We start from the raw sequence: 15,243 nt of genomic DNA, 5'->3' as shown, positions 1-15,243 counted from the left end.
TCATGCAGGAACCCGCTGGCATCTTCCTAGGGTGCTTTCCTGCAGTCTTTGACTAACCTGGGACTCTTCTTTTGCACCCTCTTCTGAGTTGGCAGGGGCTCCTATCCTTCCCGGAACTTCTTTCGACTCCTGGACTTGGTCTCCTTCCTTTGCAGGTCTTCAGGTCCAGGAATCCAACAGCTGTTCTCTTCAGACTTGGTTGGCTGCTGCAAAATCCCAATTACAAGGTGTAGTGTGTCCTAAGGAAACCTGCAGTACTTTACTCCTGCTTTTCTGGACTCCAGGGTGGGGTAATTTAGTTTCCTATACTGTATTCTTACTCTCCCAGCGATTCTGTACACATTACACTTGTCTACGGGGGAATTTGTGATTCACATTCCACTTTCTCAGTATATGGTTTGTGTTGCCCTTACACAATTTTCTCCCTTTGCATTCTATAGCATTTCCTATTGTTTTCACTGTTCTATGTCTATTTACATGTCTAATTTTGGTGTCTAATGTATATATTGTGTTTAATACTTTCCTCCAGAAGGGGTACTGTCTCTAAGGTATTTTTGGTACTGTGTCACCCAAATAAATACCTTTTTTTTTGGTAACACTGAGTATTGTCTTTCCTTGTGAATAAATACTGTGTCACTATAAGTAGTATTGCATGAGCTTTGCATGTCTCCTAGTTCAGCCTAAGCTGCTCTGCTATAGCTACCTCTATCAGCCTAAGCTGCTAGAACACTACTACATCTCACTAATAAGGGATAACTAGACCTGGTATAAGGTGTAAGTACCCAAGGTACCCACTACAAAGCAGGCCAGCCTCCTACATGCGTCTATTGTACGGTGGTATCCTGTTAGTCCTGACAGCCTTAGTGTTGTGTTCCTCACCCCAACATTTTGCTTGCTTCCCTCCATTTTCTGATCTCATTTTTCCTTGCTTTAGTACTTTGAGCACTTTACCACTTCTAAACAGTGTTAAAGTGCATACTCTATCTTACCTACAACATGGTAACCTTGGCTTAATCCCCAATTGGCATATTTAATTTACTTAGAAGCCTCTAGTAAAGTGCACTCCATTTGCCCAGGGCATGTAAATTAAAAACTACTTGTGGGCCTACAGCACTGATTGTTACCAAGCTTCTGAACCATTCTTCAGGCCTGTCATTGCAGAGCCTGTGAATGCAGTTTTAAACTGCCATGTTGACCTGGCATGCTATAACTCTTGCCAGGTCTAAATCTTTCCTTCAATACATTGAAGGCATGACTAAGGTAGTCTCTAAATGACCCACAGGGCAGGGTGCACCGTATTTAAAAGGCAGAACATGTACCTTTAAGTTATACCTGCCCTATTTTGAACAAACTCCCAAATTTGTTTTTCACTACTACAAGGTCTATCACTCCCATAGGATAACATTGGGATTAGCTTTTTTCATTTAATTTAAATGTAATTCCCAATCTGGAAGAGATACGTTTGTCAAGCTTGGTGACTCTGAACTCGCAATTTAAAATCACAACTTATGGTATGGTCAGATTTTAGAAAGTTGGCATTTTCTTACTTTAGCCATTTGGCTCCTACTGTCTTTCTCTCATACATGTCTGACTGCCTGTCTCCAGTACACGTCTGAGGGATTACAGCTGTGCTTAAACATTACCTCTAGACAGCCACATTCAAAGTGAGCTTAGGTGTGATGGATAAGCCATCAACATCCTGATGGGCCATCCTGGACAGGATGTGAGGGAGGGGCTGGCACACCTAAATGGGCAGCGCATGCCACACACAAAGGGATGCATACCCCCCTGTACTGAGTCTGGAGCCATGGTAGGAAGGGAGGGCCTCTATGTACTTCTTTGCATTGTCCCTCACTCCAAAGGCACAAGTTGGTGCAAGTACTGGACTGCTGACACCACCAACTGAATACACTTTTTGACCTTTGGATACTCTTCCAGGAAGAATGACTGTTGTGATACTACAAGCACTGCTGCTCTGCTGAGGTGCTACTCTGCTTTGCTGAGCTGACATATTATCTGTTGCACTCTTGCCTGGGAGTGAGAAGGACTGCGGGATCTGCATCCCTCCATCCCAGATTAAAGTAAATCCAAGGGCTTGCAAGCTTGCCTCCTGTTTACAGGAGTCTCAGAGACAAAACAATACTTCCAACAGTCCAGCTACAGCTAGCGCCCAGACCCATATTCAACCAGCCCCTGAACTCCAAGAGACACCCCTCTAGCTATGGACCATTAAAAGTGGTTTTGTGGCTCCTGAAATCCAGCTTTTGGGCTCCTTGTGACCGTGAACGGGCCCTCTTGCACCAGTACCATGCCGCTTGCACAAAGAATCATCGTGAACTGCCGCAAGATCGTTTATTTTTAAAGCAAGGATCGCTGCTCCGGACGGCAAGGCTCCAACTCGCCCATTCATGGCACCCAGCTTACTTTTTGTGCCTGCAGACCACTGCCAGAGACTCTCTCCTTGGTTCCAGCAAACTTCTTCCCTGCAGAAAGTACTCTTGGCTCGATTCTGAGAAGGTAAAACTTCAGCTGGACTTACCTGGCGGTTGGCAACCAAATAACCCTGGTTGGCCATTTATGCTTTTAAGCACTATATTGCATTTAAATCTTTAACAATTTACATCTCAACTTCTACTTATTGGACTTTTGTCATTTTATTATGTTTGACTTATAAAGTTAAGCTCTATTTTTCTAACCAGGTGTGGTGTCTTTTTGTGCAGGGTTTTAACTGTTTAACTGTTGAAGTGTTGTACAAATACTTTACACATTGCCTCTTAAGTGTCAAGCTAACAGACTGCTCTGTGTCAAGCTTACAGAGGGTGAGCACAGCATACCTTTTATTGTGTATCTGGTTTACTTTGACTAGGACAGTGCACACCTCTGTGAATCAGAAACCCAATTTCTAAGATACCCCATATAACCAGGTGTAGGAGGCTGGACTGGCTTGTAGTGAGTACCAAGGGGTACTTGCACCTTGCACCAGGCCCAGTTATCCCGTATTAGTGTATAGGGTGTCTAGCAGCATAGGCTGATAGATAATGGTAGCTTAGCAGAGCAGCTTAGGCTGAACTAGGAGACGAGTGAAGCTCCTACAGTACCACTTAGTGTCATATGCACAATATCATAAGAAAACACAATACACAGTTATACTAAAAATAAAGGTACTTTATTTTTATGACAATATGCCAAAGTATCTCAGAGTGTACCCTCAGTGAGAGGATAGGAAATATACACAAGATATATATACACAATACCAAAATATGCAGTAATAGTCTTAGAAAACAGTGCAAACAATGTATAGTTACAATAGGATGCAATGGGGACACATAGGGATAGGGGCAACACAAACCATATACTCCAAAAGTGGAATGCGAACCACGAATGGACCCCAAACCTATGTGACCTTGTAGAGGGTCGCTGGGACTATTAGAAAATAGTGAGGGTTAGAAAAATAGCCCACCCCAAGACCCTGAAAAGTGAGTGCAAAGTGCACTAAAGTTCCCCAAAGGACAAAGAAGTCGTGATAGGGGAATAATGCAGGAAAGACACAAACCAACAATGCAACAATGATGGATTTCCAATCTAGGGTACCTGTGGAACAAGGGGACCAAGTCCAAAAGTCACAAGCAAGTCGGAGATGGGCAGATGCCCAGGAAATGCCAGCTGTGGGTGCAAAGAAGCTTCTACTGGACAGAAGAAGCTGAGGTTTCTGCAAGAACAAAAGGGCTAGAGACTTCTTCTTTGGTGGACGGATCCCTCTTGCCATGGAGAGTCGTGCAGAAGTGTTTTCTCGCCGAAAGACCGCCAACAAGCCTTGCTAGCTGCAAATCGTGCAGTAAGCGTTTTTGGATGCTGCTGTGGCCCAAGAAGGACCAGGATGTTGCAAATTGCGTCAGTAGAGTGAGGGGACGTCGAGCAAGACAAGGAGCCCTCTCAGCAGCAGGTAGCACCCAGAGAAGTGCCAGAAACAGGCACTACGAGGATGCGTGAAACGGTGCTCACCCGAAGTCGCACAAAGAAGTCCCACGTCGCCGGAGAACAACTTAGGAGGTCGTGCAATGCAGGTTAGAGTGCCGTGGACCCAGGCTGGACTGTGCACAAAGGATTTCCGCCGGAAGTGCACGGAGGCCGGAGTAGCTGCAAAAGTCGCGGTTCCCAGCAATGCAGACTGGCGTGGGGAGGCAAGGACTTACCTCCACCAAACTTGGACTGAAGAGTCACTGGACTGTGGGAGTCACTTGGACAGAGTTGCTGGATTCGAGGGACCTCGCTCGTCATGCTGAGAGGAGACCCAAGGGACCGGTAATGCAGCTTTATGGTGCCTGCGGTTGCAGGGGGAAGATTCCGTCGACCCACGGGAGATTTCTTCGGAGCTTCTAGTGCATAGAGGAGGCAGACTACCCCCACAGCATGCACCACCAGGAAAACAGTCGAGAAGGCGGCAGGATCAGCGTTACAGAGTTGCAGTAGTCGTCTTAGTTACTATGTTGCAGTTTTGCAGGCTTCCTGCGCGGTCAGCAGTCGATTCCTTGGCAGAAGGTGAAGAGAGAGATGCAGAGGAACTCGGATGAGCTCTTGCATTCGTTATCTAAAGTTTCCCCAGAGACAGAGACCCTAAATAGCCAGAAAAGAGGGTTTGGCTACCTAGGAGAGAGGATAGGCTAGCAACACCTGAAGGAGCCTATCAGAAGGAGTCTCTGACGTCACCTGGTGGCACTGGCCTCTCAGAGCAGTCCAGTGTGCCAGCAGCACCTCTGTTTCCAAGATGGCAGAGGTCTGGAGCACACTGGAGGAGCTCTGGACACCTCCCAGGGGAGGTGCAGGTCAGGGGAGTGGTCACTCCCCTTTCCTTTGTCCAGTTTCGCGCCAGAGCAGGGCTAAGGGGTCCCCTGAACCGGTGTAGACTGGCTTATGCAGAATTGGGCACATCTGTGCCCAAGAAAGCATTTCCAGAGGCTGGGGGAGGCTACTCCTCCCCTGCCTTCACACCATTTTCCAAAGGGAGAGGGTGTAACACCCTCTCTCAGAGGAAGTTCTTTGTTCTGCCATCCTGGGCCAGGCCTGGCTGGACCCCAGGAGGGCAGATGCCTGTCTGAGGGGTTGGCAGCAGCAGCAGCTGCAGTGAAACCCCAGGAAGGCAGTTTGGCAGTACCAGGGTCTGTGCTACAGACCACTGGGATCATGGGATTGTGCCAACTATGCCAGGATGGCATAGAGGGGGCAATTCCATGATCATAGACATGTTACATGGCCATATTCGGAGTTACCATTGTGAAGCTACATTTAGGTAGTGACCTATATGTAGTGCACGCGTGTAATGGTGTCCCCGCACTCACAGAGTCTGGGGAATTGGCCCTGAACAATGTGGGGGCACCTTGGCTAGTGCCAGGGTGCCCTCACACTAAGTAACTTTGCACCTAACCTTTACCAGGTAAAGGTTAGACATATAGGTGACTTATAAGTTACTTAAGTGCAGTGAAAAATGGCTGTGAAATAACGTGGACGTTATTTCACTCAGGCTGCAGTGGCAGGCCTGTGTAAGAATTGTCAGAGCTCCCTATGGGTGGCAAAAGAAATGCTGCAGCCCATAGGGATCTCCTGGAACCCCAATACCCTGGGTACCTCAGTACCATATACTAGGGAATTATAAGGGTGTTCCAGTAAGCCAATGTAAATTGGTAAAATTGGTCACTAGCCTGTTAGTGACAATTTGAAAGAAATGAGAGAGCATAACCACTGAGGTTCTGATTAGCAGAGCCTCAGTGAGACAGTTAGTCACTACACAGGTAACACATTCAGGCACACTTATGAGCACTGGGGCCCTGGATGACAGGGTCCCAGTGACACATACAACCAAAACAACATATATACAGTGAAAAATGGGGGTAACATGCCAGGCAAGATGGTACTTTCCTACACCAGGGCTTGTAAATTAAATGTTACCAGTGGGTGTACAGCACTTATTGTTCCACCCACTTAAATAGCACCTTAAAATGTGTCCCAGGCCTTCCATTGCAGCCTAAATGCAGTCTTAAACTGCCAATTCGACTTTGCAATATAACCCACTTGCCAAGCTTGAAATTCCCCTTTTATTGCATAGAAGCCACCCCTAATGTAGGCGCAATGCAGTCCATAGGGCAGGCGGCATTGTAGTCAAAAGATTGAAATTGTAAGTTTTACACGTCCTGGTAATGAATAACTCTTAAATATGTTTTCAATCATGTGAGGCCTACCTGCACCGTAGGATAACATTGGGTCACCTAATTTCATATAAGAAGTGCCAAGGTGTGATTGGGACCAGGTATCAAGATCATGTTTGATATTTATGAAATTGTAATGAAAAATCATCTTTAATGGTTGCAGGATGAGGGGGGCAGCTTGGGCACAGTCCCAAATGCAACTGATTATGGTGTGCTTTGCCTTCTCACAAAGGACCTATCAACTCGACATTGTCACTATAGTAAACTTGGAGCCATGGAAGGACATTCAGGAAATTCCATGCACTTTAAAGAACCTTTCTAGCAGTTTCTACCACCTTCCAGAGGAAGGGCTTAGTGGTATAAAAATAGGACTTTCAGACCCAGTCTTCAGTTCACTCCTGGACATAGGGAAGGACTCTCAATGGGCTGCTTGCTGCTGTTACTTACTCTGCACTCTTCAAGACTGCTTTGCTGTACTTGGAAGTTCTGCTTTGCTGCCTAAAACCTGCCTTAAACCACCAGAGGCATCCTTGCAGTGGAATAGGGGTAGGCGAAAAATTTCACTCAGCCGGCAGAGCTGGCGGAATTTTGGCCACTCCATCCTACACTTGTAAATTGGAGTTCTGGACAAATTTCTGTTACGAACTGCGCTGGACTTCTCACCTCTGGATTTCGGATTGGCGAACACACCAAGTCTTCTACAGGTCCTGGATACTCCCAGATAAGGGCAACCCCTTCTAGTAGCCACGGTGCCGCTTGACAGGCTACGCCAAAGCAGACCGTACCCTCCAGAAGGAGTCCCAGAGGGAAAACAACCCAACACTGGGGAAAAAACCTCTAACAGGAACTCCTGAAGGAAAACAAGAAAAAACAGGACTTGACAATAGGAAACAAAAATAGGCAATATCAAGGGTAAAAGGTAGGAAAAAAGGAACAGGCAAAAATATCCCAAGGCAAAAGCAGGAACAAAGAACAGGCAAAAATCTCCCAGGGCAAAAAAGCAGGAACAAAGAACAGGAGCGAACAGCACAACCAGAAGGAAGTGTTTGCAACGCAAGGAGGAGCAAGACTGACTGACTTATTTACTGAGAAAAGGGAAGTGACATCACAGGAAAAGGAAGTAACACCATCTTGGCTTGGGAAAAGCCCATAGACCAGTATAGGAAAAAGAAAAAAGAAAAAACAGAGCATGCTGGGACAAAAACACGAAGAAGACAAGATGGACACAACATGGATAGAGACAGGCAAAAGGACCAACAAAAACCCACCACCAACAACAAAAGAAGAAAAAAGCGCTACAAGAAAGTGTAGCGCGAACGGGAGCGAAATATATGCTTCGCAGAAAGCATAGTCAAAAAACGTGGGGAACGGCGCTACGAATATCGGTAGCACGTTCCACTTGCGAGGACAGAAAGAGATGCCGCGTCAGAGCGCGGCGTTACAATTTCACCATGTGGCAGAGTCTTTTCTTGCATGACGTTCACCAATGGTAAATGAGAATTGGTGTCCCCTAGCATGATTTTTGGGCACTCGGCAAGATTTTCCCAAAGCGGGCCACTCATGACCGTTCACTGTGAGAAAGCTGCCACTCAAGCAGAAAATCTATTCGGTCACAAGCCAAGCCAACTCGAGAAGCAGCAGACTCTAGCACACCAAATAGTGCCAATTGTGTTGCTTCCCACTCATTCTCATAACTTTGTGGAGTCTTGTAGAGTTTTCATGTAACTCCACGGAATTCTATGGAGTAAAACTGTGAGTTTCGCCTACTCCTACTGTTGAGCCCTGCATCCTCACATGAACCAAGGACTATAGGAGTGACTTGAAGGGTTTGTTTGCTGTCATCCTATTTAGAGACACAGGGACACAAAAGGCTCCCACAATCTCAAACCTGCACCTCAACAATGTCTGAGTGAGTTTTCATCCCTCAAGTGGTGCCCATTAGCCCTAGGCCATTTGTTATAGTGCTAAAGGTGCCCAGATGGCCAGGCCCCAAAACTGAGGATGTAGACAAAATTTGGCCAAACAATGCTCTGAGAATCAAGGAGTAGACCATATTAACCTGCTCCACCCGAGGTGCATCGCCAGTCGGATTGACTTTGCAGCTTCTCCCACTACATTCTTCTCTGCAGCAACAAATCCAGTTTAGTGGTCCTTCACCAAAGGGATATCTGACCTTCTGGAATTGTCTTCAGCTCCAGCCCTCTGCCTCATCCCACTGGAGTGTTTTGATTTCCATTTGAGTGACTAATTCTGAATGTAGAAATCTTCACTACGGCTTCAACCCATGGCCATCCAATGATGAAGATACCTCGCCCCACTGAACTTTACTTTCTTAGATATTTTCCTTCAAGTATTTTCTACTTCCAAAGGTAAGCACTGACCCGGTCCAATCCACTCTTGCATACCATTCTGAGAAACAAAAGGAGACTGGGACTAACATTCTTTCCAATCTGCCATTGGTGCATGATCGTTCGGATTGACTTCACAGCTTCTCCTGCTACATTCTTCTCCGTTTAGCAGTCCTTCCCCAAAGGGCTTTCCGAGCCCCTAAAACTGTTGTTGGCTACAGCCTTCTTCTTCATCTAGTTGGAGATTTTCGACTTCCAAAACAGTTTGAACATTGAAATCTTCATTGTGGCTTTGACCCAAGGCACCCTGATGAGGACGCTTGCTCCTCTGACACCGCCTGCAGCCTTGTCCCACTGATTTTTACCTTCTCATAACATTTATAAAAAATAATTATTTTACGTCCTGGTAAGTGCTGACCAGGCCCAATTCACTTATTGTATCCGAACCACGCTCCATTATGGTTGGCCATATTTTTTACTTTGACTCGGTCTTGCATAGCTAGATGACTGCAGTTGATGCCTTGATCTTGTAGATGCTAGTTTTTACCATTTGTCTTCTTATAGTGTCAAATAATTTGTTAAAATGTACTCTAGTTTTCTAATTTGTTGTTGGATTGTTCTTGTGTTGTGCTTTCACTTTATTACTGTTTGTATGTGGCATAAATGCTTTACACATTGCCTTTAAGTTAAGCCTGGCTGCTTTTTGTGCCAAGCTACACAGGGTTAACCACAGGTTAATTTAGTGACTTTTTGGGGTCCACCCTGCAAGGGGTTGTGGCCGTTGCTTGACCAGGGTTCACACCCCACATGTACCTTTTCAATCTAATAGCACGTCTTGTAATGTTGGTCATGAACTACAATTATTTACAAGACTCTTGCGCTGCCAGTGCTTCCCTTTTTATATGGGAAAAAGTGGTGCACCTGCAATGCAAGGGGCTTGTGAACAAGCCCCTTGGATACTGCATCACTTCCTTTACAGTTTTAATCTTGCACAGAATAACTTCATAAGTCTTCTTATTTAAGGCAAAATGCCTTGATCATCACTCAAATCATGTATCCAAGCAAGGTCTTGCCACAGCCATAGGAATTATTCTTTTCTTGGTTGAATCCCTGTATAGACAGTAGCATCTAAAACATCAGGTGTTTGCTCTCTTGCACTTTCACTATAACTATTAATTCTATTCTTTTCAATATCTATCAATGCAAAAGAAATGTAAATATTTTAGTCAAAAAAAAATAAAAACCACATACAGAAAGTCTCCATCCTGCATACATGAATATATTCTATGGCTCACGTATGGTACTTAGCAGAATGTAGTCTCCTATTTTAAAATACAGATTTATGGCTTAAAGCTAATATTACAAATAAATCAATCACTCCGACAACAGCTTTGAATACAAACCGAATCACACATTTAAATGAACAACTAGTCGCTTGATAGTACAAACTCTTCATCATTTCTAAAGGAGTTAGAGTATTACAAAAGAAATGTGTCTATCTGTCTGACAGATACAAAACAAAATGGCACTAAGGAAAGAACCAATCCTTAAACAAAGTCTACATCAAAATGACACATCAATGCCTATTTTGCCTACTTAAACTAAAGCACAGATGAGTAGAAAACGTCTAGGAAAGTGTAATCAGGTATGTCACAGGTCTTCCCCAATCATCCTCTCAGGAAGATCCCCTCTCCTTTAATCCCACTTCCCTTTGTCTACTGTGTGGCCCAAAATAACTTTTCCCAGGGGAAGACATTCCCAGCACAGAGCAAAACAACACTCTCGGAAAGGCACTAGATAACTTAGGAAAGGAAATTGTAATTTTCTAAAAGTAGCAATTCAATAATAAAATTAGAATTAAAATGGGTGGAAGACTACATTTTTAGCTGTTCCCAAACTGAACTCAGCACTAAATGTAATAAGGCAACCAGTGTTATTCTATGGGAGGCGGTCCTTGACACATTGAAAACTTATTTTGGAGGTTCTTCACTGCCAGGACATGTAAAAGATCAAATAATTTATGTCTGATTTTTTTTTAACACCCTTTACTCTGTCCTAAGACCCTTTAGGGCCTACCTTTGGGGTGACTTATAAGTATTAAAAAGGAAGGTTTTTGTTTGGCAATGGTGTTATTTTGCCAAGTTAAATGACAGTTTAAAACTTTACTGTAGGTTGAGACATGCTTTAGGGAGCTACTTTGGTGGGTGGCACAATAAATGCTGCAGCCTACTGGTACCATTTAATTTACAAGCCATAGCTACAGGTAATAGTATATGCTAAGGTCTTATAGCTAAATTCATTGTGCCAAACAGGTGGATGTCAATTTTATCATGTTTTAAAGAAAGATAACGTGCACTTTACCCCCAGTTGTCAGGGGTAAGGTGAACAGAGTTCTAGAGCCAACACACATGGGTTCAGCTACAGAAAATAATAAATTGGGGAAATACCATGCAAAAGATTTTAATTTCTAACAGGGACCATTGAGATGAGGTCACACAACAATCATCCCACATGCTGTTCCAAGTTTAGAACAGAGTTTAAGTGTGGGTGTTAGCTGGGCACTTGATTCTCCATCTCCTTAGCTCCCCTCACCTTTTGACAAGGTGAGAAGCAGAGGAGCATAAGTTGCAAAGAAGTGCCAGTCGACTAAGTAAGCCCATCTGCCTGGCTAGGTTGAAGGCATGAGCCCTAATGCCATATGGATTCCTAAAGCCAGCCTTCTACCCAGCATATTTTTACAATGGTTACAAAGGGCCCAAACGTCAACGAGATTTGTTTAAAAATTGAGCTTGACGATTGGGAGTTGTAAAGGAAACACCACATTCCTTGGCTCAAATATTTTTCAAAAGTCCAATAAACATTGAGAGAGATTGAAAAAATGAAATTCTGGACTGCTCTACAATCTATAACGTAAAGCAAAGCTTCTTGTACTAATAACTCATGAGAGGTTCTTCACTTCATCCTAGTATTATTGACAATTAAGCACTTAACTACATTGGTTTTGTTTCAAATAATCGATGCAAAGCTTATCTATGTTGTATTATTTGTTAAAACATTACTGAAAAAACGTACATTTAAGGTATTTATCAGTTTACCTTCCGAAACTTAAGGGCTGTATAATATCCTTACTTCAGGCTTGACAGCGCAGTTGTTTGACTACTTATTGTTACCATTTGTTTAAAATATACATAGAGTGGGCTTTTGTTCCACCCACAGGAGTTTAACTTTCACGCAACAACATGCTATTGGCTGTTTGATGTGTCATCCTGCCTCCTATGGAGTGTTTGTACTGTAATACATGAGGTACTATTTTGCATCTAAAAAACACACTCAATCACTAGGCACTTGAGGTTTTGATTCGTAAACGCACTGTATGCAAAAATAACCATTTTAATAATGTTTTTGACTGATTAGACTTTTTTCATTTTTTCTCAGGACACAACTATGATTAATGGTATCCGAGAATTCACCCTGAGTTTAAACATGAAGATACTACTGGTAACTTACCTTTGTGACTACTGAAAAGTCATAAACTTAGACTTTTGGTCTAAACGTAGACCAAAAGTCTAAGTTTACCTTTATGAATCGGGCCCAATGTATTACTACGTCATTTGAGGTCTCTGGCGTTCTCATCTTTAACCAATTGAAATCTAGATCTATTTAACTTTTCCGATGCTTGTGTGCTCTACTGAAGAGAATAATTGTTAGCCTTCTTGTTAATGACAGAAGCAAACACAATACTTCATTTTTTCCCTCAGCCTGCTATTTTCAAGTTGAATTTGTGAGTGGGCTGGGAGAGTAATTTGCGGGTTCCGCGGCTAGCAGGGACTTCTTTTTTTCTGCTCAGGCCCAGGTCGCTAGATAGGAAGAACGTGTATAAAATCTGCTTCGTCAGAACAATGAACGCCACATGAACAGAGAGAGCTACATGCTTTAAAAAAATATTTCACGCGCTTAGTGTTGCAGTACTTCTTTTAGCGTTTTCTGGAAACTTGCACTGATTAGCTACACAATGGTGTCATAAATACACCAGGTACTGCCGACAGCGCTGAGAATAACAGTGGCTCCTAGTGACATAATGAATGCATGTTCTCTGCAATGGTAGCAGCAGTTATTTACATGTAAAATGAACAGCAAAGTGTTAAATGAACAGTGTGTGTGGGGCCCTTGAAGGTAAAAATGTACAATGTCATAAACATGTTCTTTTTCAGCAGCACCATGCATAATTACGTTTTAAAGCTGAGCCACTTAATTTCCAAAAGTATTTATAAGTCTACTTCAACTTTAAAGCTGTTCTTCATGAAAAGAACACAATGTGCTCTTCTTGACATGAAAATGAAAGATCATTTAGGTGTCAGCCATGGCAATTACGTACTTCAAAAGAATATACAGTAAGGTACTCAGTTCCTTTCTTCTGACGCTCAGTGTTCCATGACGTGTTAAAAAAACTCAGCCATAATACAGTACTCTATCGAACTCACGTAATTTCTCGTATGCCTCAATGTAATATTAAACTAACTCCCTCGAGGATACAATTAGCAAATATGCATCAATGAGGAGTTTGTCAACTATTACCTATGGTAAATTTGAAAAAAAGTTTGAAAACTGCTTAAATAGTATTAGCAAGAATTGGCAAGTTAACAATACACAACCAATATTATCGACTGCTTTATGGGAGATATATAACGACTGCAGAATGATTTTAGACTTTTGTGCAACTGCAGCCTAAAGCGCTCATTACATATAAATTATAACATTTTTAACAACAAGAAAAATAAACTCTCTGCTGCAACGAAACAAAAAAAGGGGTGAATGTGGGTATGCATGTGTGTATGTCTGTGCATTTAGGTGTGTGTATGTCGGGGGGTCAGGTGGGGAGAACTCTGTGGAGGGGGTGGGGGGCGGGGAAGACCCCTATCAGTGCCAGGGAAGGAATTCCCTGGCACTGATAGTGCCTACCGCCATGGTTTTCATGGTGGTAAGATTGCCACAAAAACCATGGCGGTAGGCGGGGTCATAATCCCGAGGGTGGTATTGTGACAGCCGCCTGGCTGGAGACCGAAGTCTCCAGCCCAGCGGCTGTTACCGCCCTGGCGGACGGAGTGGTACATTGGCGGTTTGGCTCGGGCCAAACCGTCAATGTCATATTTTGGGGAAAGGAACCGCCAGCCTGTTAGCAGTACCTTTCTCCAAAATAACGCCATACACCAGGGTCGTAATAAGGGCCTAAGAGCCTTATTACAAGTGTGGTGGTTCGCACACTGCCCCACTCACATTAACCGTCAAACAGCCGCTCTCTGGGTGGAGTGACTGCCTAATTACAACCCTGTCAGGCAGACCATCAAGAGAACTGCCGTCCCCACTGGGAACATTGTTCCTGACAGGCTGACAGTGGTCTTGGTTGTAGTCAGCCAGGGTGGTGCTGTACTCTGTGCCACCTGACTGAATACAACCTTGTTTTCAGCCAGCCTTTTCATGGTGGCTGAGGGAGCTGAGTGCTATCTGGTAGCACTGTTCCCTTAGAACTGACAGGCAGGAATGCTCTATTACAAGGTTCCTGCTGGTCAGATCGGCAGGTACATTGTCATAGGATGGAGGGAGGCCACCATGGCGGTAGCGTCCTCTCAGTGAGTTTGTCGGTCGCGCATTGGGACCGCCAAACTCGTAATAAGGCCATAAATACATCACCATAAGTAGCACTTGTAACTTACAAGGTAGGTTGGATAATATCTAATGGTGTTACATACAATAATTTTGTTTTGGCTTAGTCCTACAACACCCCCTCCCAACCAATATACTTCACTGTAAAGGGCTATAGCTACTTCTTTGACAAAAAAACTAAAACACAGAAAAAATAGTAGTTCTAGTAATTTTGGTAAGGGCTATGCTATGGAAATTACTTACCCACTGTTTTTAATATGTGTACAATATCCTATTCAATCATTGCATTTCATTTTTGATAAATATCTGTAAAAAGTAGTGTTTAAACAGTAGACTTTGTCTTTCTTAATACGAGTAGGCTAATTAACATTATCCTGCCAGCAGCTGGCCTCAAGCAGTGATTTGCTTTCAAAAAGTGTAAAAAAAAAATGCTAACAGGGAAGAAACAATTAATTTTTGTTTAGCAAAAAGACATGGGCTGGGATGTGTGACTCCTCTCAAATCAGGGAGGACAGGAAAGGAGGGTTCAGGAAATTCATCACTTGTAAGTGACCAGGGTGGGGACTGCTTTTACATATTTAAGTGTAATGAGAGACTTGGGGCCGAGAAGCCTTTGCTCCCTGCGCCAAATGTAGCCAGATTGACACCAACCCTGTGCGAGTGGAAACTGATCCCAGAACCAGTTTTGTGTAGTTAAAGAGGTGCAGCCGGCTCATTTCCTTGGCTGGGACACCAGAAACCACGCAGGGCAGAACGGTGCTCACTTGCTGAGTTTTATTCAGCATAGAACACTGTGAGATAGTTGTCAGTTAGGCAAAGATGAGATATTGCAAAAGAGGTAAGGGTTTCCCTGGGATTGTCTTCTAATTGCTTAGGAAGTGTTTTGGACTCACTCCCAGTCTCTGGATAGTGAATGCTACAAAAGTGGTGCCTCACTGTCAGATCAGCTCATCAGAAAACTTTATGAACCTGTTGATGCAAAAAAAAGGACTGGACCTGGTATCTGTGACCTGTGTGGGCAGCTGAAAGACTGC

Source organism: Pleurodeles waltl, chromosome 3_1 (genome assembly GCF_031143425.1).
Source record: "Pleurodeles waltl isolate 20211129_DDA chromosome 3_1, aPleWal1.hap1.20221129, whole genome shotgun sequence".
Taxonomy (NCBI): Eukaryota; Metazoa; Chordata; class Amphibia; order Caudata; family Salamandridae; genus Pleurodeles; species Pleurodeles waltl.
This window is presented reverse-complemented; position numbering follows the sequence as displayed.